Below are 22,058 nucleotides of genomic sequence, written 5' to 3'. Positions count from 1 at the left end.
TTACAATAACACTCCTGTCAGTTTTCGCTCCTCAGTCGTACTCTCAGTGGCTGACGCTTGCAGAGGTTCCTTGGTGTAACGGTTAGCACTCTGGACTCTGAATCCAGCGATCCGAGTTCAAATCTCGGTGGGACCTGCTGCTCGGTTTCCTTTGCTAGAGTCTCGGAGCAGCTGCCTTAACCGCGTGACGGAGCAATCCTGTTAACACCCGCTGATCTGGGCCGAATTGTAATTCTGTTAAAACGTTTCCACCCACATGCAAGGGAACCTTCTCTACAGAGTGTGAAGTGCTGGAATCTTGCGCTAAAATGCAAACTTGTGCTTCATTTCATACAATTCCCACTTTGTGATATTTGGTTCCTCTCAAGACGTTTTACTCCTCGTGAACGGAGTAATTAAATCTTACCCATTGTTGCCGCAGCTTGCAAATTAAGAATTAGGAATTGTGATGCGAACGCTCCCGAAGGGTCAGAGGTTCCATGGTGTAATGGTTAGCACTCTGGACTCTGAATCCAGCGATCCGAGTTCAAATCTCGGTGGGACCTACTCTTAGTGTTTCCTTCTGCCAATCTTTCAAGGTATGTTTTTGGGACGCCAAACATCAACTGAGTGAACAGCGATTGCCCGCTTGGTATCAGAGATTCGCTATGTATTGCAAGCGTGGCTAAACTAACAAGAAAGAGCCCTCGCGGCACAACGTAGACCGCATCGTTCACAAGCAAGGAAGCAAACTGAAGTTTGGTGTCATGTAGGGCGCGCTTTCTAAGAAACTTGTACAATCAAAAGAATTTTGAAGGTAGCATTTGCTAATTGTGGTGGTGAAACTTGGCAATGTCTCCTGTGAAGCCATTTTTGTTGTTCCAACAAATCTACTTTAGGCGTCCAATGTAGGTCCGAACTTCTCCGACCGTGACCGTGACCGCCGCGTGTTTCTTTTATGCCGAAATAGCTCAGTTGGGAGAGCGTTAGACTGAAGATCTAAAGGTCCCTGGTTCGATCCCGGGTTTCGGCAGACTCAGAGACCTGACTTTGCATTAGGTTTTTAACGGCTGACAATTCAATGTCTCGCATTGTTTTTTGGAATGGTTACCTTGAGCTACTGCAATGCCCTTCATTCTGAGTGTCTTCCAGTGAAAATCTATACAATCATCAATTAGACAGAGTTCTGCTCTCTCGAGTTCACTCGGGTCCCGCTCCTCTCAAGATTCCCCCCTCGTGCTCTGACAGAGATCATCCCTGTCACGGACACCTGGAGTGACCGTCTTGGGGCTTTGGTTGGGAAAGCGAAAAAGCTTCTCAGCGGTTCCATGGTGTAATGGTTAGCACTCTGGACTTTGAATCCAGTGATCCGAGTTCAAATCTCGGTGGAACCTAGTGTTTGATGCATGTGAACCTAGCCTTTCGTGACTGCCCTCTGTTATATGAAAATGGAAAAAGGTATAATAGGCCAAACCACAGGGATGTAACCACGTTGAGGAACCGAACTGATGTCAGAGAGTAGAGTCCTTAATTCTGTGAATACTAAACAAACCTGTCTTTCTGGCCATCGACGTCTGCATTTCTGCAATTTTGATCACTTGCCTGCGTACGGAGTTCGAGCCGAAATAGCTCAGCTGGGAGAGCGTTAGACTGAAGATCTAAAGGTCCCTGGTTCGATCCCGGGTTTCGGCAAGCGGAGCTTCGGATCCTCCAAAGCGTCCTTGTGAAGGAGGTTTTTTCCATGTTGTCAGACATCATGCCTACTTGCATCACAAGTTCCTGGCTCACTGTTAGTGTCAACAAGAATGAAATTGACCAAAGTGGAAGCAGCTCACTCATATATAGCTGTAAATCTTTACAATAACACTCCTGTCAGTTTTCGCTCCTCAGTCGTACTCTCAGTGGCTGACGCTTGCAGAGGTTCCTTGGTGTAACGGTTAGCACTCTGCACTCTGAATCCAGCGATCCGAGTTCAAATCTCGGTGGGACCTGCTGCTCGGTTTCCTTTGCTAGAGTCTCGGAGCAGCTGCCTTAACCGCGTGACGGAGCAATCCTGTTAACACCCGCTGATCTGGGCCGAATTGTAATTCTGTTAAAACGTTTCCACCCACATGCAAGGGAACCTTCTCTACAGAGTGTGAAGTGCTGGAATCTTGCGCTAAAATGCAAACTTGTGCTTCATTTCATACAATTCCCACTTTGTGATATTTGGTTCCTCTCAAGACGTTTTACTCCTCGTGAACGGAGTAATTAAATCTTACCCATTGTTGCCGCAGCTTGCAAATTAAGAATTAGGAATTGTGATGCGAACGCTCCCGAAGGGTCAGAGGTTCCATGGTGTAATGGTTAGCACTCTGGACTCTGAATCCAGCGATCCGAGTTCAAATCTCGGTGGGACTTACTCTTAGTGTTTCCTTCTGCCAATCTTTCAAGGTATGTTTTTGGGACGCCAAACATCAACTGAGTGAACAGCGATTGCCCGCTTGGTATCAGAGATTCGCTATGTATTGCAAGCGTGGCTAAACTAACAAGAAAGAGCCCTCGCGGCACAACGTAGACCGCATCGTTCACAAGCAAGGAAGCAAACTGAAGTTTGGTGTCATGTAGGGCGCGCTTTCTAAGAAACTTGTACAATCAAAAGAATTTTGAAGGTAGCATTTGCTAATTGTGGTGGTGAAACTTGGCAATGTCTCCTGTGAAGCCATTTTTGTTGTTCCAACAAATCTACTTTAGGCGTCCAATGTAGGTCCGAACTTCTCCGACCGTGACCGTGACCGCCGCGTGTTTCTTTTATGCCGAAATAGCTCAGTTGGGAGAGCGTTAGACTGAAGATCTAAAGGTCCCTGGTTCGATCCCGGGTTTCGGCAGACTCAGAGACCTGACTTTGCATTAGGTTTTTAACGGCTGACAATTCAATGTCTCGCATTGTTTTTTGGAATGGTTACCTTGAGCTACTGCAATGCCCTTCATTCTGAGTGTCTTCCAGTGAAAATCTATACAATCATCAATTAGACAGAGTTCTGCTCTCTCGAGTTCACTCGGGTCCCGCTCCTCTCAAGATTCCCCCCTCGTGCTCTGACAGAGATCATCCCTGTCACGGACACCTGGAGTGACCGTCTTGGGGCTTTGGTTGGGAAAGCGAAAAAGCTTCTCAGCGGTTCCATGGTGTAATGGTTAGCACTCTGGACTTTGAATCCAGTGATCCGAGTTCAAATCTCGGTGGAACCTAGTGTTTGATGCATGTGAACCTAGCCTTTCGTGACTGCCCTCTGTTATATGAAAATGGAAAAAGGTGTAATAGGCCAAACCACAGGGATGTAACCACGTTGAGGAACCGAACTGATGTCAGAGAGTAGAGTCCTTAATTCTGTGAATACTAAACAAACCTGTCTTTCTGGCCATCGACGTCTGCATTTCTGCAATTTTGATCACTTGCCTGCGTACGGCGTTCGAGCCGAAATAGCTCAGTTGGGAGAGCATTAGACTGAAGATCTAAAGGTCCCTGGTTCGATCCCGGGTTTCGGCAAGCGGAGCTTCGGATCCTCCAAAGCGTCCTTGTGAAGGAGGTTTTTTCCATGTTGTCAGACATCATGCCTACTTGCATCACAAGTTCCTGGCTCACTGTTAGTGTCAACAAGAATGAAATTGACCAAAGTGGAAGCAGCTCACTCATATATAGCTGTAAATCTTTACAATAACACTCCTGTCAGTTTTCGCTCCTCAGTCGTACTCTCAGTGGCTGACGCTTGCAGAGGTTCCTTGGTGTAACGGTTAGCACTCTGGACTCTGAATCCAGCGATCCGAGTTCAAATCTCGGTGGGACCTGCTGCTCGGTTTCCTTTGCTAGAGTCTCGGAGCAGCTGCCTTAACCGCGTGACGGAGCAATCCTGTTAACACCCGCTGATCTGGGCCGAATTGTAATTCTGTTAAAACGTTTCCACCCACATGCAAGGGAACCTTCTCTACAGAGTGTGAAGTGCTGGAATCTTGCGCTAAAATGCAAACTTGTGCTTCATTTCATACAATTCCCACTTTGTGATATTTGGTTCCTCTCAAGACGTTTTACTCCTCGTGAACGGAGTAATTAAATCTTACCCATTGTTGCCGCAGCTTGCAAATTAAGAATTAGGAATTGTGATGCGAACGCTCCCGAAGGGTCAGAGGTTCCATGGTGTAATGGTTAGCACTCTGGACTCTGAATCCAGCGATCCGAGTTCAAATCTCGGTGGGACCTACTCTTAGTGTTTCCTTCTGCCAATCTTTCAAGGTATGTTTTTGGGACGCCAAACATCAACTGAGTGAACAGCGATTGCCCGCTTGGTATCAGAGATTCGCTATGTATTGCAAGCGTGGCTAAACTAACAAGAAAGAGCCCTCGCGGCACAACGTAGACCGCATCGTTCACAAGCAAGGAAGCAAACTGAAGTTTGGTGTCATGTAGGGCGCGCTTTCTAAGAAACTTGTACAATCAAAAGAATTTTGAAGGTAGCATTTGCTAATTGTGGTGGTGAAACTTGGCAATGTCTCCTGTGAAGCCATTTTTGTTGTTCCAACAAATCTACTTTAGGCGTCCAATGTAGGTCCGAACTTCTCCGACCGTGACCGTGACCGCCGCGTGTTTCTTTTATGCCGAAATAGCTCAGTTGGGAGAGCGTTAGACTGAAGATCTAAAGGTCCCTGGTTCGATCCCGGGTTTCGGCAGACTCAGAGACCTGACTTTGCATTAGGTTTTTAACGGCTGACAATTCAATGTCTCGCATTGTTTTTTGGAATGGTTACCTTGAGCTACTGCAATGCCCTTCATTCTGAGTGTCTTCCAGTGAAAATCTATACAATCATCAATTAGACAGAGTTCTGCTCTCTCGAGTTCACTCGGGTCCCGCTCCTCTCAAGATTCCCCCCTCGTGCTCTGACAGAGATCATCCCTGTCACGGACACCTGGAGTGACCGTCTTGGGGCTTTGGTTGGGAAAGCGAAAAAGCTTCTCAGCGGTTCCATGGTGTAATGGTTAGCACTCTGGACTTTGAATCCAGTGATCCGAGTTCAAATCTCGGTGGAACCTAGTGTTTGATGCATGTGAACCTAGCCTTTCGTGACTGCCCTCTGTTATATGAAAATGGAAAAAGGTATAATAGGCCAAACCACAGGGATGTAACCACGTTGAGGAACCGAACTGATGTCAGAGAGTAGAGTCCTTAATTCTGTGAATACTAAACAAACCTGTCTTTCTGGCCATCGACGTCTGCATTTCTGCAATTTTGATCACTTGCCTGCGTACGGAGTTCGAGCCGAAATAGCTCAGCTGGGAGAGCGTTAGACTGAAGATCTAAAGGTCCCTGGTTCGATCCCGGGTTTCGGCAAGCGGAGCTTCGGATCCTCCAAAGCGTCCTTGTGAAGGAGGTTTTTTCCATGTTGTCAGACATCATGCCTACTTGCATCACAAGTTCCTGGCTCACTGTTAGTGTCAACAAGAATGAAATTGACCAAAGTGGAAGCAGCTCACTCATATATAGCTGTAAATCTTTACAATAACACTCCTGTCAGTTTTCGCTCCTCAGTCGTACTCTCAGTGGCTGACGCTTGCAGAGGTTCCTTGGTGTAACGGTTAGCACTCTGCACTCTGAATCCAGCGATCCGAGTTCAAATCTCGGTGGGACCTGCTGCTCGGTTTCCTTTGCTAGAGTCTCGGAGCAGCTGCCTTAACCGCGTGACGGAGCAATCCTGTTAACACCCGCTGATCTGGGCCGAATTGTAATTCTGTTAAAACGTTTCCACCCACATGCAAGGGAACCTTCTCTACAGAGTGTGAAGTGCTGGAATCTTGCGCTAAAATGCAAACTTGTGCTTCATTTCATACAATTCCCACTTTGTGATATTTGGTTCCTCTCAAGACGTTTTACTCCTCGTGAACGGAGTAATTAAATCTTACCCATTGTTGCCGCAGCTTGCAAATTAAGAATTAGGAATTGTGATGCGAACGCTCCCGAAGGGTCAGAGGTTCCATGGTGTAATGGTTAGCACTCTGGACTCTGAATCCAGCGATCCGAGGTCAAATCTCGGTGGGACCTACTCTTAGTGTTTCCTTCTGCCAATCTTTCAAGGTATGTTTTTGGGACGCCAAACATCAACTGAGTGAACAGCGATTGCCCGCTTGGTATCAGAGATTCGCTATGTATTGCAAGCGTGGCTAAACTAACAAGAAAGAGCCCTCGCGGCACAACGTAGACCGCATCGTTCACAAGCAAGGAAGCAAACTGAAGTTTGGTGTCATGTAGGGCGCGCTTTCTAAGAAACTTGTACAATCAAAAGAATTTTGAAGGTAGCATTTGCTAATTGTGGTGGTGAAACTTGGCAATGTCTCCTGTGAAGCCATTTTTGTTGTTCCAACAAATCTACTTTAGGCGTCCAATGTAGGTCCGAACTTCTCCGACCGTGACCGTGACCGCCGCGTGTTTCTTTTATGCCGAAATAGCTCAGTTGGGAGAGCGTTAGACTGAAGATCTAAAGGTCCCTGGTTCGATCCCGGGTTTCGGCAGACTCAGAGACCTGACTTTGCATTAGGTTTTTAACGGCTGACAATTCAATGTCTCGCATTGTTTTTTGGAATGGTTACCTTGAGCTACTGCAATGCCCTTCATTCTGAGTGTCTTCCAGTGAAAATCTATACAATCATCAATTAGACAGAGTTCTGCTCTCTCGAGTTCACTCGGGTCCCGCTCCTCTCAAGATTCCCCCCTCGTGCTCTGACAGAGATCATCCCTGTCACGGACACCTGGAGTGACCGTCTTGGGGCTTTGGTTGGGAAAGCGAAAAAGCTTCTCAGCGGTTCCATGGTGTAATGGTTAGCACTCTGGACTTTGAATCCAGTGATCCGAGTTCAAATCTCGGTGGAACCTAGTGTTTGATGCATGTGAACCTAGCCTTTCGTGACTGCCCTCTGTTATATGAAAATGGAAAAAGGTATAATAGGCCAAACCACAGGGATGTAACCACGTTGAGGAACCGAACTGATGTCAGAGAGTAGAGTCCTTAATTCTGTGAATACTAAACAAACCTGTCTTTCTGGCCATCGACGTCTGCATTTCTGCAATTTTGATCACTTGCCTGCGTACGGAGTTCGAGCCGAAATAGCTCAGTTGGGAGAGCGTTAGACTGAAGATCTAAAGGTCCCTGGTTCGATCCCGGGTTTCGGCAAGCGGAGCTTCGGATCCTCCAAAGCGTCCTTGTGAAGGAGGTTTTTTCCATGTTGTCAGACATCATGCCTACTTGCATCACAAGTTCCTGGCTCACTGTTAGTGTCAACAAGAATGAAATTGACCAAAGTGGAAGCAGCTCACTCATATATAGCTGTAAATCTTTACAATAACACTCCTGTCAGTTTTCGCTCCTCAGTCGTACTCTCAGTGGCTGACGCTTGCAGAGGTTCCTTGGTGTAACGGTTAGCACTCTGCACTCTGAATCCAGCGATCCGAGTTCAAATCTCGGTGGGACCTGTTGCTCGGTTTCCTTTGCTAGAGTCTCGGAGCAGCTGCCTTAACCGCGTGACGGAGCAATCCTGTTAACACCCGCTGATCTGGGCCGAATTGTAATTCTGTTAAAACGTTTCCACCCACATGCAAGGGAACCTTCTCTACAGAGTGTGAAGTGCTGGAATCTTGCGCTAAAATGCAAACTTGTGCTTCATTTCATACAATTCCCACTTTGTGATATTTGGTTCCTCTCAAGACGTTTTACTCCTCGTGAACGGAGTAATTAAATCTTACCCATTGTTGCCGCAGCTTGCAAATTAAGAATTAGGAATTGTGATGCGAACGCTCCCGAAGGGTCAGAGGTTCCATGGTGTAATGGTTAGCACTCTGGACTCTGAATCCAGCGATCCGAGGTCAAATCTCGGTGGGACCTACTCTTAGTGTTTCCTTCTGCCAATCTTTCAAGGTATGTTTTTGGGACGCCAAACATCAACTGAGTGAACAGCGATTGCCCGCTTGGTATCAGAGATTCGCTATGTATTGCAAGCGTGGCTAAACTAACAAGAAAGAGCCCTCGCGGCACAACGTAGACCGCATCGTTCACAAGCAAGGAAGCAAACTGAAGTTTGGTGTCATGTAGGGCGCGCTTTCTAAGAAACTTGTACAATCAAAAGAATTTTGAAGGTAGCATTTGCTAATTGTGGTGGTGAAACTTGGCAATGTCTCCTGTGAAGCCATTTTTGTTGTTCCAACAAATCTACTTTAGGCGTCCAATGTAGGTCCGAACTTCTCCGACCGTGACCGTGACCGCCGCGTGTTTCTTTTATGCCGAAATAGCTCAGTTGGGAGAGCGTTAGACTGAAGATCTAAAGGTCCCTGGTTCGATCCCGGGTTTCGGCAGACTCAGAGACCTGACTTTGCATTAGGTTTTTAACGGCTGACAATTCAATGTCTCGCATTGTTTTTTGGAATGGTTACCTTGAGCTACTGCAATGCCCTTCATTCTGAGTGTCTTCCAGTGAAAATCTATACAATCATCAATTAGACAGAGTTCTGCTCTCTCGAGTTCACTCGGGTCCCGCTCCTCTCAAGATTCCCCCCTCGTGCTCTGACAGAGATCATCCCTGTCACGGACACCTGGAGTGACCGTCTTGGGGCTTTGGTTGGGAAAGCGAAAAAGCTTCTCAGCGGTTCCATGGTGTAATGGTTAGCACTCTGGACTTTGAATCCAGTGATCCGAGTTCAAATCTCGGTGGAACCTAGTGTTTGATGCATGTGAACCTAGCCTTTCGTGACTGCCCTCTGTTATATGAAAATGGAAAAAGGTATAATAGGCCAAACCACAGGGATGTAACCACGTTGAGGAACCGAACTGATGTCAGAGAGTAGAGTCCTTAATTCTGTGAATACTAAACAAACCTGTCTTTCTGGCCATCGACGTCTGCATTTCTGCAATTTTGATCACTTGCCTGCGTACGGAGTTCGAGCCGAAATAGCTCAGTTGGGAGAGCGTTAGACTGAAGATCTAAAGGTCCCTGGTTCGATCCCGGGTTTCGGCAAGCGGAGCTTCGGATCCTCCAAAGCGTCCTTGTGAAGGAGGTTTTTTCCATGTTGTCAGACATCATGCCTACTTGCATCACAAGTTCCTGGCTCACTGTTAGTGTCAACAAGAATGAAATTGACCAAAGTGGAAGCAGCTCACTCATATATAGCTGTAAATCTTTACAATAACACTCCTGTCAGTTTTCGCTCCTCAGTCGTACTCTCAGTGGCTGACGCTTGCAGAGGTTCCTTGGTGTAACGGTTAGCACTCTGCACTCTGAATCCAGCGATCCGAGTTCAAATCTCGGTGGGACCTGCTGCTCGGTTTCCTTTGCTAGAGTCTCGGAGCAGCTGCCTTAACCGCGTGACGGAGCAATCCTGTTAACACCCGCTGATCTGGGCCGAATTGTAATTCTGTTAAAACGTTTCCACCCACATGCAAGGGAACCTTCTCTACAGAGTGTGAAGTGCTGGAATCTTGCGCTAAAATGCAAACTTGTGCTTCATTTCATACAATTCCCACTTTGTGATATTTGGTTCCTCTCAAGACGTTTTACTCCTCGTGAACGGAGTAATTAAATCTTACCCATTGTTGCCGCAGCTTGCAAATTAAGAATTAGGAATTGTGATGCGAACGCTCCCGAAGGGTCAGAGGTTCCATGGTGTAATGGTTAGCACTCTGGACTCTGAATCCAGCGATCCGAGGTCAAATCTCGGTGGGACCTACTCTTAGTGTTTCCTTCTGCCAATCTTTCAAGGTATGTTTTTGGGACGCCAAACATCAACTGAGTGAACAGCGATTGCCCGCTTGGTATCAGAGATTCGCTATGTATTGCAAGCGTGGCTAAACTAACAAGAAAGAGCCCTCGCGGCACAACGTAGACCGCATCGTTCACAAGCAAGGAAGCAAACTGAAGTTTGGTGTCATGTAGGGCGCGCTTTCTAAGAAACTTGTACAATCAAAAGAATTTTGAAGGTAGCATTTGCTAATTGTGGTGGTGAAACTTGGCAATGTCTCCTGTGAAGCCATTTTTGTTGTTCCAACAAATCTACTTTAGGCGTCCAATGTAGGTCCGAACTTCTCCGACCGTGACCGTGACCGCCGCGTGTTTCTTTTATGCCGAAATAGCTCAGTTGGGAGAGCGTTAGACTGAAGATCTAAAGATCCCGGGTTTCGGCAGACTCAGAGACCTGATTTTGCATTAGGTTTTTAACGGCTGACAATTCAATGTCTCGCATTGTTTTTTGGAATGGTTACCTTGAGCTACTGCAATGCCCTTCATTCTGAGTGTCTTCCAGTGAAAATCTATACAATCATCAATTAGACAGAGTTCTGCTCTCTCGAGTTCACTCGGGTCCCGCTCCTCTCAAGATTCCCCCCTCGTGCTCTGACAGAGATCATCCCTGTCACGGACACCTGGAGTGACCGTCTTGGGGCTTTGGTTGGGAAAGCGAAAAAGCTTCTCAGCGGTTCCATGGTGTAATGGTTAGCACTCTGGACTTTGAATCCAGTGATCCGAGTTCAAATCTCGGTGGAACCTAGTGTTTGATGCATGTGAACCTAGCCTTTCGTGACTGCCCTCTGTTATATGAAAATGGAAAAAGGTATAATAGGCCAAACCACAGGGATGTAACCACGTTGAGGAACCGAACTGATGTCAGAGGGTAGAGTCCTTAATTCTGTGAATACTAAACAAACCTGTCTTTCTGGCCATCGACGTCTGCATTTCTGCAATTTTGATCACTTGCCTGCGTACGGCGTTCGAGCCGAAATAGCTCAGTTGGGAGAGCGTTAGACTGAAGATCTAAAGGTCCCTGGTTCGATCCCGGGTTTCGGCAAGCGGAGCTTCGGATCCTCCAACGCGTCCTTGTGAAGGAGGTTTTTTCCATGTTGTCAGACATCATGCCTACTTGCATCACAAGTTCCTGTGTGCAAGCGTGGCTAAACTAACAAGAAAGAGCCCTCGCGGCACAACGTAGACCGCATCGTTCACAAGCAAGGAAGCAAACTGAAGTTTGGTGTCATGTAGGGCGCGCTTTCTAAGAAACTTGTACAATCAAAAGAATTTTGAAGGTAGCATTTGCTAATTGTGGTGGTGAAACTTGGCAATGTCTCCTGTGAAGCCATTTTTGTTGTTCCAACAAATCTACTTTAGGCGTCCAATGTAGGTCCGAACTTCTCCGACCGTGACCGTGACCGCCGCGTGTTTCTTTTATGCTGAAATAGCTCAGTTGGGAGAGCGTTAGACTGAAGATCTAAAGATCCCGGGTTTCGGCAGACTCAGAGACCTGATTTTGCATTAGGTTTTTAACGGCTGACAATTCAATGTCTCGCATTGTTTTTTGGAATGGTTACCTTGAGCTACTGCAATGCCCTTCATTCTGAGTGTCTTCCAGTGAAAATCTATACAATCATCAATTAGACAGAGTTCTGCTCTCTCGAGTTCACTCGGGTCCCGCTCCTCTCAAGATTCCCCCCTCGTGCTCTGACAGAGATCATCCCTGTCACGGACACCTGGAGTGACCGTCTTGGGGCTTTGGTTGGGAAAGCGAAAAAGCTTCTCAGCGGTTCCATGGTGTAATGGTTAGCACTCTGGACTTTGAATCCAGTGATCCGAGTTCAAATCTCGGTGGAACCTAGTGTTTGATGCATGTGAACCTAGCCTTTCGTGACTGCCCTCTGTTATATGAAAATGGAAAAAGGTGTAATAGGCCAAACCACAGGGATGTAACCACGTTGAGGAACCGAACTGATGTCAGAGAGTAGAGTCCTTAATTCTGTGAATACTAAACAAACCTGTCTTTCTGGCCATCGACGTCTGCATTTCTGCAATTTTGATCACTTGCCTGCGTACGGCGTTCGAGCCGAAATAGCTCAGTTGGGAGAGCGTTAGACTGAAGATCTAAAGGTCCCTGGTTCGATCCCGGGTTTCGGCAAGCGGATCTTCGGATCCTCCAAAGCGTCCTTGTGAAGGAGGTTTTTTCCATGTTGTCAGACATCATGCCTACTTGCATCACAAGTTCCTGGCTCACTGTTAGTGTCAACAAGAATGAAATTGACCAAAGTGGAAGCAGCTCACTCATATATAGCTGTAAATCTTTACAATAACACTCCTGTCAGTTTTCGCTCCTCAGTCGTACTCTCAGTGGCTGACGCTTGCAGAGGTTCCTTGGTGTAACGGTTAGCACTCTGGACTCTGAATCCAGCGATCCGAGTTCAAATCTCGGTGGGACCTGCTGCTCGGTTTCCTTTGCTAGAGTCTCGGAGCAGCTGCCTTAACCGCGTGACGGAGCAATCCTGTTAACACCCGCTGATCTGGGCCGAATTGTAATTCTGTTAAAACGTTTCCACCCACATGCAAGGGAACCTTCTCTACAGAGTGTGAAGTGCTGGAATCTTGCGCTAAAATGCAAACTTGTGCTTCATTTCATACAATTCCCACTTTGTGATATTTGGTTCCTCTCAAGACGTTTTACTCCTCGTGAACGGAGTAATTAAATCTTACCCATTGTTGCCGCAGCTTGCAAATTAAGAATTAGGAATTGTGATGCGAACGCTCCCGAAGGGTCAGAGGTTCCATGGTGTAATGGTTAGCACTCTGGACTCTGAATCCAGCGATCCGAGTTCAAATCTCGGTGGGACCTACTCTTAGTGTTTCCTTCTGCCAATCTTTCAAGGTATGTTTTTGGGACGCCAAACATCAACTGAGTGAACAGCGATTGCCCGCTTGGTATCAGAGATTCGCTATGTATTGCAAGCGTGGCTAAACTAACAAGAAAGAGCCCTCGCGGCACAACGTAGACCGCATCGTTCACAAGCAAGGAAGCAAACTGAAGTTTGGTGTCATGTAGGGCGCGCTTTCTAAGAAACTTGTACAATCAAAAGAATTTTGAAGGTAGCATTTGCTAATTGTGGTGGTGAAACTTGGCAATGTCTCCTGTGAAGCCATTTTTGTTGTTCCAACAAATCTACTTTAGGCGTCCAATGTAGGTCCGAACTTCTCCGACCGTGACCGTGACCGCCGCGTGTTTCTTTTATGCCGAAATAGCTCAGTTGGGAGAGCGTTAGACTGAAGATCTAAAGATCCCGGGTTTCGGCAGACTCAGAGACCTGATTTTGCATTAGGTTTTTAACGGCTGACAATTCAATGTCTCGCATTGTTTTTTGGAATGGTTACCTTGAGCTACTGCAATGCCCTTCATTCTGAGTGTCTTCCAGTGAAAATCTATACAATCATCAATTAGACAGAGTTCTGCTCTCTCGAGTTCACTCGGGTCCCGCTCCTCTCAAGATTCCCCCCTCGTGCTCTGACAGAGATCATCCCTGTCACGGACACCTGGAGTGACCGTCTTGGGGCTTTGGTTGGGAAAGCGAAAAAGCTTCTCAGCGGTTCCATGGTGTAATGGTTAGCACTCTGGACTTTGAATCCAGTGATCCGAGTTCAAATCTCGGTGGAACCTAGTGTTTGATGCATGTGAACCTAGCCTTTCGTGACTGCCCTCTGTTATATGAAAATGGAAAAAGGTATAATAGGCCAAACCACAGGGATGTAACCACGTTGAGGAACCGAACTGATGTCAGAGGGTAGAGTCCTTAATTCTGTGAATACTAAACAAACCTGTCTTTCTGGCCATCGACGTCTGCATTTCTGCAATTTTGATCACTTGCCTGCGTACGGCGATCGAGCCGAAATAGCTCAGTTGGGAGAGCGTTAGACTGAAGATTTAAAGGTCCCTGGTTCGATCCTGGGTTTCGGCAAGCGGAGCTTCGGATCCTCCAAAGCGTCCTTGTGAAGGAGGTTTTTTCCATGTTGTCAGACATCATGCCTACTTGCATCACAAGTTCCTGTGTGCAAGCGTGGCTAAACTAACAAGAAAGAGCCCTCGCGGCACAACGTAGACCGCATCGTTCACAAGCAAGGAAGCAAACTGAAGTTTGGTGTCATGTAGGGCGCGCTTTCTAAGAAACTTGTACAATCAAAAGAATTTTGAAGGTAGCATTTGCTATTTGTGGTGGTGAAACTTGGCAATGTCTCCTGTGAAGCCATTTTTGTTGTTCCAACAAATCTACTTTAGGCGTCCAATGTAGGTCCGAACTTCTCCGACCGTGACCGTGACCGCCGCGTGTTTCTTTTATGCCGAAATAGCTCAGTTGGGAGAGCGTTAGACTGAAGATCTAAAGATCCCGGGTTTCGGCAGACTCAGAGACCTGATTTTGCATTAGGTTTTTAACGGCTGACAATTCAATGTCTCGCATTGTTTTTTGGAATGGTTACCTTGAGCTACTGCAATGCCCTTCATTCTGAGTGTCTTCCAGTGAAAATCTATACAATCATCAATTAGACAGAGTTCTGCTCTCTCGAGTTCACTCGGGTCCCGCTCCTCTCAAGATTCCCCCCTCGTGCTCTGACAGAGATCATCCCTGTCACGGACACCTGGAGTGACCGTCTTGGGGCTTTGGTTGGGAAAGCGAAAAAGCTTCTCAGCGGTTCCATGGTGTAATGGTTAGCACTCTGGACTTTGAATCCAGTGATCCGAGTTCAAATCTCGGTGGAACCTAGTGTTTGATGCATGTGAACCTAGCCTTTCGTGACTGCCCTCTGTTATATGAAAATGGAAAAAGGTATAATAGGCCAAACCACAGGGATGTAACCACGTTGAGGAACCGAACTGATGTCAGAGAGTAGAGTCCTTAATTCTGTGAATACTAAACAAACCTGTCTTTCTGGCCATCGACGTCTGCATTTCTGCAATTTTGATCACTTGCCTGCGTACTGCGTTCGAGCCGAAATAGCTCAGTTGGGAGAGCGTTAGACTGAAGATCTAAAGATCCCGGGTTTCGGCAGACTCAGAGACCTGATTTTGCATTAGGTTTTTAACGGCTGACAATTCAATGTCTCGCATTGTTTTTTGGAATGGTTACCTTGAGCTACTGCAATGCCCTTCATTCTGAGTGTCTTCCAGTGAAAATCTATACAATCATCAATTAGACAGAGTTCTGCTCTCTCGAGTTCACTCGGGTCCCGCTCCTCTCAAGATTCCCCCCTCGTGCTCTGACAGAGATCATCCCTGTCTCGGACACCTGGAGTGACCTTCTTGGGGCTTTGATTGGGAAAGCGAAAAAGCTTCTCAGCGGTTCCATGGTGTAATGGTTAGCACTCTGGACTTTGAATCCAGTGATCCGATTTCAAATCTCGGTGGAACCTAGTGTTTGATGCATGTGAACCTAGCCTTTCGTGACTGCCCTCTGTTATATGAAAATGGAAAAAGGTATAATAGGCCAAACCACAGGGATGTAACCACGTTGAGGAACCGAACTGATGTCAGAGAGTAGAGTCCTTAATTCTGTGAATACTAAACAAACCTGTCTTTCTGGCCATCGACGTCTGCATTTCTGCAATTTTGATCACTTGCCTGCGTACGACGTTCGAGCCGAAATAGCTCAGTTGGGAGAGCGTTAGACTGAAGATCTAAAGGTCCCTGGTTCGATCCCGGGTTTCGGCAAGCGGAGCTTCGGATCCTCCAAAGCGTCCTTGTGAAGGAGGTTTTTTCCATGTTGTCAGACATCATGCCTACTTGCATCACAAGTTCCTGTGTGCAAGCGTGGCTAAACTAACAAGAAAGAGCCCTCGCGGCACAACGTAGACCGCATCGTTCACAAGCAAGGAAGCAAACTGAAGTTTGGTGTCATGTAGGGCGCGCTTTCTAAGAAACTTGTACAATCAAAAGAATTTTGAAGGTAGCATTTGCTAATTGTGGTGGTGAAACTTGGCAATGTCTCCTGTGAAGCCATTTTTGTTGTTCCAACAAATCTACTTTAGGCGTCCAATGTAGGTCCGAACTTCTCCGACCGTGACTGTGACCGCCGCGTGTTTCTTTTATGCCGAAATAGCTCAGTTGGGAGAGCGTTAGACTGAAGATCTAAAGATCCCGGGTTTCGGCAGACTCAGAGACCTGATTTTGCATTAGGTTTTTAACGGCTGACAATTCAATGTCTCGCATTGTTTTTTGGAATGGTTACCTTGAGCTACTGCAATGCCCTTCATTCTGAGTGTCTTCCAGTGAAAATCTATACAATCATCAATTAGACAGAGTTCTGCTCTCTCGAGTTCACTCGGGTCCCGCTCCTCTCAAGATTCCCCCCTCGTGCTCTGACAGAGATCATCCCTGTCACGGACACCTGGAGTGACCGTCTTGGGGCTTTGGTTGGGAAAGCGAAAAAGCTTCTCAGCGGTTCCATGGTGTAATGGTTAGCACTCTGGACTTTGAATCCAGTGATCCGAGTTCAAATCTCGGTGGGACCTAGTGTTTGATGCATGTGAACCTAGCCTTTCATGACTACCCTCTGTTATATGAAAAAGGTATAATGAGGAAATATCTTCTCAATTTTATAAAAAGTGTTTTTCATTTCAACTTTAACCAATCTGTGTCACTACAGTGTAGAGACCACCAACCAATACAAAGCTCCTCAGTGAGGTTCCTTACCATTGAAAGGCAGATTGAAATGGGAATTAGAAAGCACATAGTGAAATTTAAGTACAATGTGTAATTGCAGAAACAACAAGTGCAAATGATATGTGGATATATGGATAAAATGGACAAAGAGTGTAAATGCAAAATTGGTGTTCCTAATTCAGTAATCGTTCAGTGTATATTAATGTTCATTTGTTCAGTTCTGTAGGGGAGACATTTTTGTCCCAGTAAACAAGGAACGTCCCTGGACGTTCGAAATAGGTCTTAAAGTAGTCTGTCCGTCAAGGACATATTTTAAACATCAATGGACGTCCAAAATCCATCTTAATAAGTTAATTAAGTTGTGACCAATCGATAACGTCAGTGGACGTCCAAAATGCGTTTTATACAAGTAATTTATTTCGGGACCAATTAGTAACGTCAATGGACGTCCAAAATACGTCTAATAGTTGTCTTTTTAATGTCTGTGTTTGGACGTCTTTTCAACGTTCATTTTCAACCTTAAGAGAATGTTGATTAGAGAATGTTGATCAGTCATTACGTTATTTCAACGTTGAATCAAATGTTTACTGGGGCACCGCATCACGAAAAGCATTCTGGCTAATTTTCTTCATCCATTTGATGCTTCATAGCCTTCATCCTAAAATATTGCTCAAGATAGCAATTAAATTGATCACACACCCTTCCAACTAATATTCCTACTTCCATCCTTGCACCCCTCAAATGTGTGTGCCTGCTTCGGTCTAAGTGAGTTTTGTTTTGTTTTTCAATTTAACCACAACCAATGTTCTTTCAAGAACACTATATGTACACTTGAGGTGTCCCTCTTATAAATCTGCATCAAATCACACTTTCATAAAGCCAGCTACCCATGATCAACTGAAAGCCCTATGTGCACGTTTGCACTTTTACGTTTTATCAACCAGATGAAATATACCTTGAAAAAGTATAGGGCATCTCTGGACAACAGTCATGTATTTAGAAATAATTACATATAAAACCCCTGGCCAAAATTATGGAATCACCAGTCTCTGAGGATGTTCCTTTAGTTGTTTAATTTTGTAGAAAAAAGCAGATCATAGATATGTCAAAAAACTAAAGGCATTTCAAATGGCAACTTTCTGGCTTTAAGAAACACTAAAGGAAATCACTGTAAGGGTTTAATCTCTTATTGGCAGCTGGCAGCAGGAAGTACCTGTCAATGGCAGCCGCCAGTCGGTCAATGGCAGCCACCAGTCGATCAGTGGCAGCCGCCAGTCGATCAGTCGTAGCCGCCAGTCGATCAGTCGTAGCCGCCAATCGATCAGTGGCAGCCCCTAGTCAGCCATTGGCAACCGCCAGTCAATCAGTTGAGGCTGCAAGTCGATAGGTGTTTGCAGCCACTGCAGACACTGGGAGCTGCCTGTCAAATGCATTCTTTTCACCAGTAGTTTTCAATACATTTTATAATCCAGTTAGTTGTGGTGTAACTGCAAATGGCTAGTAACTTGATAAAGTGGTGTTTACTGTCCCAATTTGTTAATTACAAAGTTTTCACAACCATGGAAGAATAAAATGCAGTGAATCTATTTATCTATTATCTTCTTCTCCACTACAATCACTATACTATCAAAATATCCTACCACAATTTAAACAAAACATCATAATGTTAATGTTATTCAAATTATGTAAAAAAAAAAAATATATATATATATATATATAAAACTAGATTTACAATAACAACGTTTGTGCATCTTATTATGTATTCAAAATATGTATTAGTCCTGTGTACACTGTTTACGTTCATACCTGGAAGACACAAATTTCTAAAACTCCTGACTCACATTGTGTGGTTTTCTATTCAACAGTAAATCATTCATTATTTTTACAAATACTGAAAATGGATACAACAGCAATATGTGTCACAGTATTCAAATCAATTACACAACTTAAAAAAATGTATAAAAATTCTTAAATACAGAAATGTTAACTAAAGGACTTTGTCTTTATTTGAATAGTCAAGGATTGGACAACAAGAGTAGTATTCAAACAAATTTATTAACAAATTTAAATATCCACATTACTCTTTTAACAATTATAATATACAATGTGCCTTGCAGGGCAGCACGGTGGTGCAGCAGGTAGTGTCACAGTCACACAGCTCCAGGGTCCTGGAGGTTGTAGGTTTGAGTTCCACTCCAGGTGACTGTGTGTGAGGAGTGTGGTGTGTTCTCTCTGTGTCTGTGTGGGTTTCCTTTGCGGGTGTTCCGGTTCCTCCCACAGTCCAAAAACACACGTTGGTAGGTGGCCTGGCGACTCAAAGGTGTCCGAATGTGTGTGTGAGTGTGTGTTGCCTTGTGAAGAACTGGCGCCCCCTCCAGGGTGAATTCCCGCTTTGCACCAAATGATTCCAGGTAGGCTCTGGATCAGGGTTACAGATAATGAATGAATGAAACAAAGAAGCCAATATTTTCCAATTCACAATAATAAGCCTTATTTTACATAGTAACAGATTGGTAGGGAGGGACAAAAAGAGGGATGAGATTACAGCATGATTAAGTGGCACAACAAAATCAACAAACAACAAAATCACAGGCATCCTGTCCTTACTTTCTTGCTTTCGGTTTATTCATCCAAGTCCTTGGAGAGGCCCAATCACGAGCAAAGGTCATTTCTGCCTGATATCGGTGGAACCCCTCCAGTTTTTTTAAGAGTAGGATAGTGACCTTGTAGTGGGAAATATGTATAAGTGCCAATAACTGAGAACTGAATAACTAAGAAACTAACTTATTTGCAACTGATTCCATAACATTACCTCTGGTGTGATGACGTTAAGCACGAAAGAAACATTTGTCAGTTCACTCTTATCAAGTTTTAAAACTGCAAACGACTTCTCGATAATAGCAGTAGTCTGTAAGACAAATTTGGAAATATATGAGAGAGAGAGAGAGAGAGGGGGAGAGAGAGAATTTGCCATTAGCACAGAAGCAAGGAATTGTGAATTTAACTATAAAGACAAGTGACAATGTATTTTAGCTGAATGAGAAAAATGTGTATATTTCATTTGCTGTCATTAAATAAAAGTAAAAAAACAAAAACACATCTGCAATACGATAACATTTACAAAGAAAAAAATATATAATATATATATATATATATATATATATATATATATATATATATATATACTTACTAATGCCATTGTACTCAAAATATACTGCATACGTTAGGTGCCTTGTGACAAGATGGTCACGAGATGCTTTAAAAGTATTCTTACAATATGGGCAGTTAAGGTCACCTCTCAATGAATAAAGTTCCTCCTGTACTGCAAACTCAAAAGCAACACCTGCACAAACAGTTATCTATTAAACACAATCGTGTGCTTGGCAAACAACATATAGATAGCAGAATAAATCAATTTCACTTTTTCTGGGTAACAAACTAAAATCCTGCCATGTTGCTGCAAGAGTTTTAGTAACTTATTACTGGTCAGTTCATAGAGCTACTTCACATACATGTATGCCTCCTAAAAATTAATGGTCTTTAACACTAACATAAGTGTAAAATCTAATGCTCAATGCAACTTTGTTAGTCTGAATCATTTAGACAATGCATGCTTAGCTTTAAAAAAATATATATGGTTTACAGTTTAGGATATTCTTACCTGCCATGCTGATGAGAGAAAATGAGTATGGGGGATGAACAGAAGGTATATTTAAATGGGGAAAGAATCTCTTTGGTAAATAAATGTTTCTTTTTATTAAAGGAAAGATCTGTTGGGTTAAACAAACAATGACAGAGAGAGGAGAAAATGTGAGCAGAGTCACAAAAACAGTAGGAAGCACCAAAATAAAGGATGGTGTGAGTGGAATAAGGCAAAGATGTTGGATGCAAATAAAGTGTTTGAAATAGAAATAATTTAACCACAAATAAATATGTAACATAACTGCATTAGGTCAAAGTTTATATAATTATTAGCACAAAAGTGAAATGCATTCAATTCTATAAATATATAAAGCCAGATAAATTATTTTAATCTATGCTTGTTCTTTTTCATTTGTTTGATACTTTATACTGAGTACATTTATATGAAAGTCTCTTTTTGTTTTATCACAGTATTAATTTCTTAAATCTTAAGTGTCTTGGCATTTTAGTGAAATACATATTGCTATGTATAAAACAGGAGTGGTGCACTCAAAACTATTCACCGTTACGCCTGTTTATTTTAGAATGATTGAAAATTAATTGTACTCATTTATTTACACAGACTGTAAACGTTCATTATATTTATCATATTGGAATTTATACTTTTTAATGTGTGTTTTAGGTCACATTAAGTAAAGCAAACAAAAAAAAAGGGAAAATACTGTACATCAAAATGCATGAAATATGCTTTGGTTGCTAGTACAGTTGTAGTGGCACTTCGTCTCAATTTCTGTAGTACACCAAGACTTATAAAAATATAATTGAAATGATCATACATACTCAGATACATTATTTTCTTTACAGCTCTAGCAGGTATAATGTTATTTAACTTAGCAACAGAGCTAGCAAAAATGTACAGTACACGTTTACGATACGTTGTCGTCATTCTACTAGCTAATACAAACCTTACACTTTCAATGTTACTAATTTAATAAATGTTCGTAGTATAAAGTCTGTCATGTTTCGTCTGGTTAATTTTCACATAGCTGACTACGTGAATACAAACAGACGCTTACCTATTGCCAGCGGTCATTAAAAACGTTCCGTAGTCAGTCTCCAGTTAGCGCTTAAGACTCATAACCGGAGGTTGTCATTGGCAGCTCCAGCCTAACACCACTAGCGAACGCCGGCAGCCGCTGACTGCTCCTTCCTGCTGCCGCTGACTGCTCCTTCCTGCTGCCAGCTGCCAGCTGCCAATTAGAGATTGAACCCCCTCTCGGAAATCAAGAAAAATAATTGTGATAGCCAGTAACGGTTAGATTTTTATTACAAGCACAAGGAATACATTATTTGAAATGCCTTTAGTTTTTTTGTCATGTCTGTGATCTACTTTTTTTCTACAAAATTAAACAACTGAACATCCTCAGAGACTGGTGATTCCATAATTTTGGCCAGGGGTTGTACATCACTGAATAATTTACTTAGTTGACTTCGACACTGCCTAAATGTTATATGGATATTGTGATTTGATGCTAACAAATGCTAGATTGTGATTGGTTTAGAATATAATTAAAAGCCTGTAAAAAAAGTTGAAAGTTAATAAAGAAGCTCCTAAGCGATACAAAGCCATCCAAATGTTGTTATTTATGATAACAAAAGACAAACAAAATTACATTTACTTCGTTACTGTCCACCACTGGTCCATCGTAAAATGTAATGATTACAAAGAAGGTGAAATCTGTAAGCAGGGTTTGGTCCCCAAAATCTGAAAATATCACACACACACACACACAGCGAACTATCTATCTCCGAGCTATTTTTATTTTTTTAAGTTAAGTCATTTAATGATGCACAAACAGCTTTTTTTCTATGCCGAAATAGCTCAGTTGGGAGAGCGTTAGACTGAAGATCTAAAGGTCCCTGGTTCGATCCCGGGTTTCGGCATAGAGATGGCTTGTTTTTAATACACAA

The 22,058-nt window shown here is 43.9% G+C and overlaps 1 long non-coding RNA gene and 29 other non-coding genes across 33 annotated transcripts; 29 read left to right on the top strand and 1 right to left on the bottom strand.

Annotated features, from left to right (window-relative positions):
- Positions 1-473: 473 nt before the first annotated feature.
- trnaq-cug (transfer RNA glutamine (anticodon CUG)) lies at positions 474-545 on the top strand. Its single transcript has one exon. It is a non-coding gene; the product is annotated as a tRNA-Gln (tRNA).
- Positions 546-939: 394 nt separating this feature from the next.
- On the top strand, positions 940-1,012 carry trnaf-gaa (transfer RNA phenylalanine (anticodon GAA)). Its single transcript has one exon. It is a non-coding gene; the product is annotated as a tRNA-Phe (tRNA).
- A 289-nt stretch (positions 1,013-1,301) lies between these two features.
- trnaq-uug (transfer RNA glutamine (anticodon UUG)) lies at positions 1,302-1,373 on the top strand. The gene has a single exon. It is a non-coding gene; the product is annotated as a tRNA-Gln (tRNA).
- A 225-nt stretch (positions 1,374-1,598) lies between these two features.
- On the top strand, positions 1,599-1,671 carry trnaf-gaa (transfer RNA phenylalanine (anticodon GAA)). Its single transcript has one exon. It is a non-coding gene; the product is annotated as a tRNA-Phe (tRNA).
- A 636-nt stretch (positions 1,672-2,307) lies between these two features.
- Positions 2,308-2,379, top strand: trnaq-cug (transfer RNA glutamine (anticodon CUG)). Its single transcript has one exon. It is a non-coding gene; the product is annotated as a tRNA-Gln (tRNA).
- Positions 2,380-2,773: 394 nt separating this feature from the next.
- On the top strand, positions 2,774-2,846 carry trnaf-gaa (transfer RNA phenylalanine (anticodon GAA)). Its single transcript has one exon. It is a non-coding gene; the product is annotated as a tRNA-Phe (tRNA).
- A 289-nt stretch (positions 2,847-3,135) lies between these two features.
- trnaq-uug (transfer RNA glutamine (anticodon UUG)) lies at positions 3,136-3,207 on the top strand. The gene has a single exon. It is a non-coding gene; the product is annotated as a tRNA-Gln (tRNA).
- Positions 3,208-3,432: 225 nt separating this feature from the next.
- Positions 3,433-3,505, top strand: trnaf-gaa (transfer RNA phenylalanine (anticodon GAA)). The gene has a single exon. It is a non-coding gene; the product is annotated as a tRNA-Phe (tRNA).
- A 636-nt stretch (positions 3,506-4,141) lies between these two features.
- Positions 4,142-4,213, top strand: trnaq-cug (transfer RNA glutamine (anticodon CUG)). The gene has a single exon. It is a non-coding gene; the product is annotated as a tRNA-Gln (tRNA).
- A 394-nt stretch (positions 4,214-4,607) lies between these two features.
- On the top strand, positions 4,608-4,680 carry trnaf-gaa (transfer RNA phenylalanine (anticodon GAA)). Its single transcript has one exon. It is a non-coding gene; the product is annotated as a tRNA-Phe (tRNA).
- Positions 4,681-4,969: 289 nt separating this feature from the next.
- On the top strand, positions 4,970-5,041 carry trnaq-uug (transfer RNA glutamine (anticodon UUG)). The gene has a single exon. It is a non-coding gene; the product is annotated as a tRNA-Gln (tRNA).
- A 225-nt stretch (positions 5,042-5,266) lies between these two features.
- trnaf-gaa (transfer RNA phenylalanine (anticodon GAA)) lies at positions 5,267-5,339 on the top strand. Its single transcript has one exon. It is a non-coding gene; the product is annotated as a tRNA-Phe (tRNA).
- A 1,102-nt stretch (positions 5,340-6,441) lies between these two features.
- Positions 6,442-6,514, top strand: trnaf-gaa (transfer RNA phenylalanine (anticodon GAA)). Its single transcript has one exon. It is a non-coding gene; the product is annotated as a tRNA-Phe (tRNA).
- A 289-nt stretch (positions 6,515-6,803) lies between these two features.
- trnaq-uug (transfer RNA glutamine (anticodon UUG)) lies at positions 6,804-6,875 on the top strand. The gene has a single exon. It is a non-coding gene; the product is annotated as a tRNA-Gln (tRNA).
- A 225-nt stretch (positions 6,876-7,100) lies between these two features.
- Positions 7,101-7,173, top strand: trnaf-gaa (transfer RNA phenylalanine (anticodon GAA)). The gene has a single exon. It is a non-coding gene; the product is annotated as a tRNA-Phe (tRNA).
- A 1,102-nt stretch (positions 7,174-8,275) lies between these two features.
- Positions 8,276-8,348, top strand: trnaf-gaa (transfer RNA phenylalanine (anticodon GAA)). Its single transcript has one exon. It is a non-coding gene; the product is annotated as a tRNA-Phe (tRNA).
- Positions 8,349-8,637: 289 nt separating this feature from the next.
- trnaq-uug (transfer RNA glutamine (anticodon UUG)) lies at positions 8,638-8,709 on the top strand. Its single transcript has one exon. It is a non-coding gene; the product is annotated as a tRNA-Gln (tRNA).
- Positions 8,710-8,934: 225 nt separating this feature from the next.
- Positions 8,935-9,007, top strand: trnaf-gaa (transfer RNA phenylalanine (anticodon GAA)). The gene has a single exon. It is a non-coding gene; the product is annotated as a tRNA-Phe (tRNA).
- A 1,452-nt stretch (positions 9,008-10,459) lies between these two features.
- Positions 10,460-10,531, top strand: trnaq-uug (transfer RNA glutamine (anticodon UUG)). Its single transcript has one exon. It is a non-coding gene; the product is annotated as a tRNA-Gln (tRNA).
- Positions 10,532-10,756: 225 nt separating this feature from the next.
- On the top strand, positions 10,757-10,829 carry trnaf-gaa (transfer RNA phenylalanine (anticodon GAA)). Its single transcript has one exon. It is a non-coding gene; the product is annotated as a tRNA-Phe (tRNA).
- Positions 10,830-11,557: 728 nt separating this feature from the next.
- On the top strand, positions 11,558-11,629 carry trnaq-uug (transfer RNA glutamine (anticodon UUG)). The gene has a single exon. It is a non-coding gene; the product is annotated as a tRNA-Gln (tRNA).
- Positions 11,630-11,854: 225 nt separating this feature from the next.
- Positions 11,855-11,927, top strand: trnaf-gaa (transfer RNA phenylalanine (anticodon GAA)). The gene has a single exon. It is a non-coding gene; the product is annotated as a tRNA-Phe (tRNA).
- A 636-nt stretch (positions 11,928-12,563) lies between these two features.
- trnaq-cug (transfer RNA glutamine (anticodon CUG)) lies at positions 12,564-12,635 on the top strand. The gene has a single exon. It is a non-coding gene; the product is annotated as a tRNA-Gln (tRNA).
- Positions 12,636-13,379: 744 nt separating this feature from the next.
- trnaq-uug (transfer RNA glutamine (anticodon UUG)) lies at positions 13,380-13,451 on the top strand. Its single transcript has one exon. It is a non-coding gene; the product is annotated as a tRNA-Gln (tRNA).
- Positions 13,452-14,477: 1,026 nt separating this feature from the next.
- trnaq-uug (transfer RNA glutamine (anticodon UUG)) lies at positions 14,478-14,549 on the top strand. Its single transcript has one exon. It is a non-coding gene; the product is annotated as a tRNA-Gln (tRNA).
- A 575-nt stretch (positions 14,550-15,124) lies between these two features.
- Positions 15,125-15,196, top strand: trnaq-uug (transfer RNA glutamine (anticodon UUG)). Its single transcript has one exon. It is a non-coding gene; the product is annotated as a tRNA-Gln (tRNA).
- A 225-nt stretch (positions 15,197-15,421) lies between these two features.
- On the top strand, positions 15,422-15,494 carry trnaf-gaa (transfer RNA phenylalanine (anticodon GAA)). The gene has a single exon. It is a non-coding gene; the product is annotated as a tRNA-Phe (tRNA).
- A 728-nt stretch (positions 15,495-16,222) lies between these two features.
- Positions 16,223-16,294, top strand: trnaq-uug (transfer RNA glutamine (anticodon UUG)). Its single transcript has one exon. It is a non-coding gene; the product is annotated as a tRNA-Gln (tRNA).
- Positions 16,295-18,521: 2,227 nt separating this feature from the next.
- On the bottom strand, positions 18,522-21,278 carry LOC136687704 (uncharacterized). Of its 4 annotated transcripts, XR_010800508.1 has the most exons (6): positions 21,164-21,278; positions 20,107-20,215; positions 19,720-19,788; positions 19,258-19,353; positions 19,053-19,168; positions 18,522-18,863 (listed from the first exon to the last, which is right to left on the bottom strand). It is a non-coding gene; the product is annotated as an uncharacterized lncRNA (long non-coding RNA). The 4 variants fall into 4 exon arrangements; XR_010800507.1 differs by lacking the exon at positions 19,720-19,788; XR_010800509.1 differs by lacking the exons at positions 19,720-19,788; positions 20,107-20,215 and having other exon boundaries at positions 21,164-21,231.
- A 680-nt stretch (positions 21,279-21,958) lies between these two features.
- On the top strand, positions 21,959-22,031 carry trnaf-gaa (transfer RNA phenylalanine (anticodon GAA)). Its single transcript has one exon. It is a non-coding gene; the product is annotated as a tRNA-Phe (tRNA).
- The last annotated feature ends 27 nt before the right edge of the window (positions 22,032-22,058 follow it).

This window comes from Hoplias malabaricus, chromosome 2 (genome assembly GCF_029633855.1).
Source record: "Hoplias malabaricus isolate fHopMal1 chromosome 2, fHopMal1.hap1, whole genome shotgun sequence".
In the NCBI taxonomy this organism is placed as follows: Eukaryota; Metazoa; Chordata; class Actinopteri; order Characiformes; family Erythrinidae; genus Hoplias; species Hoplias malabaricus.
Note: the sequence above shows the minus strand (reverse complement) of the source record. Positions and strands in the feature narration are given on the sequence as shown.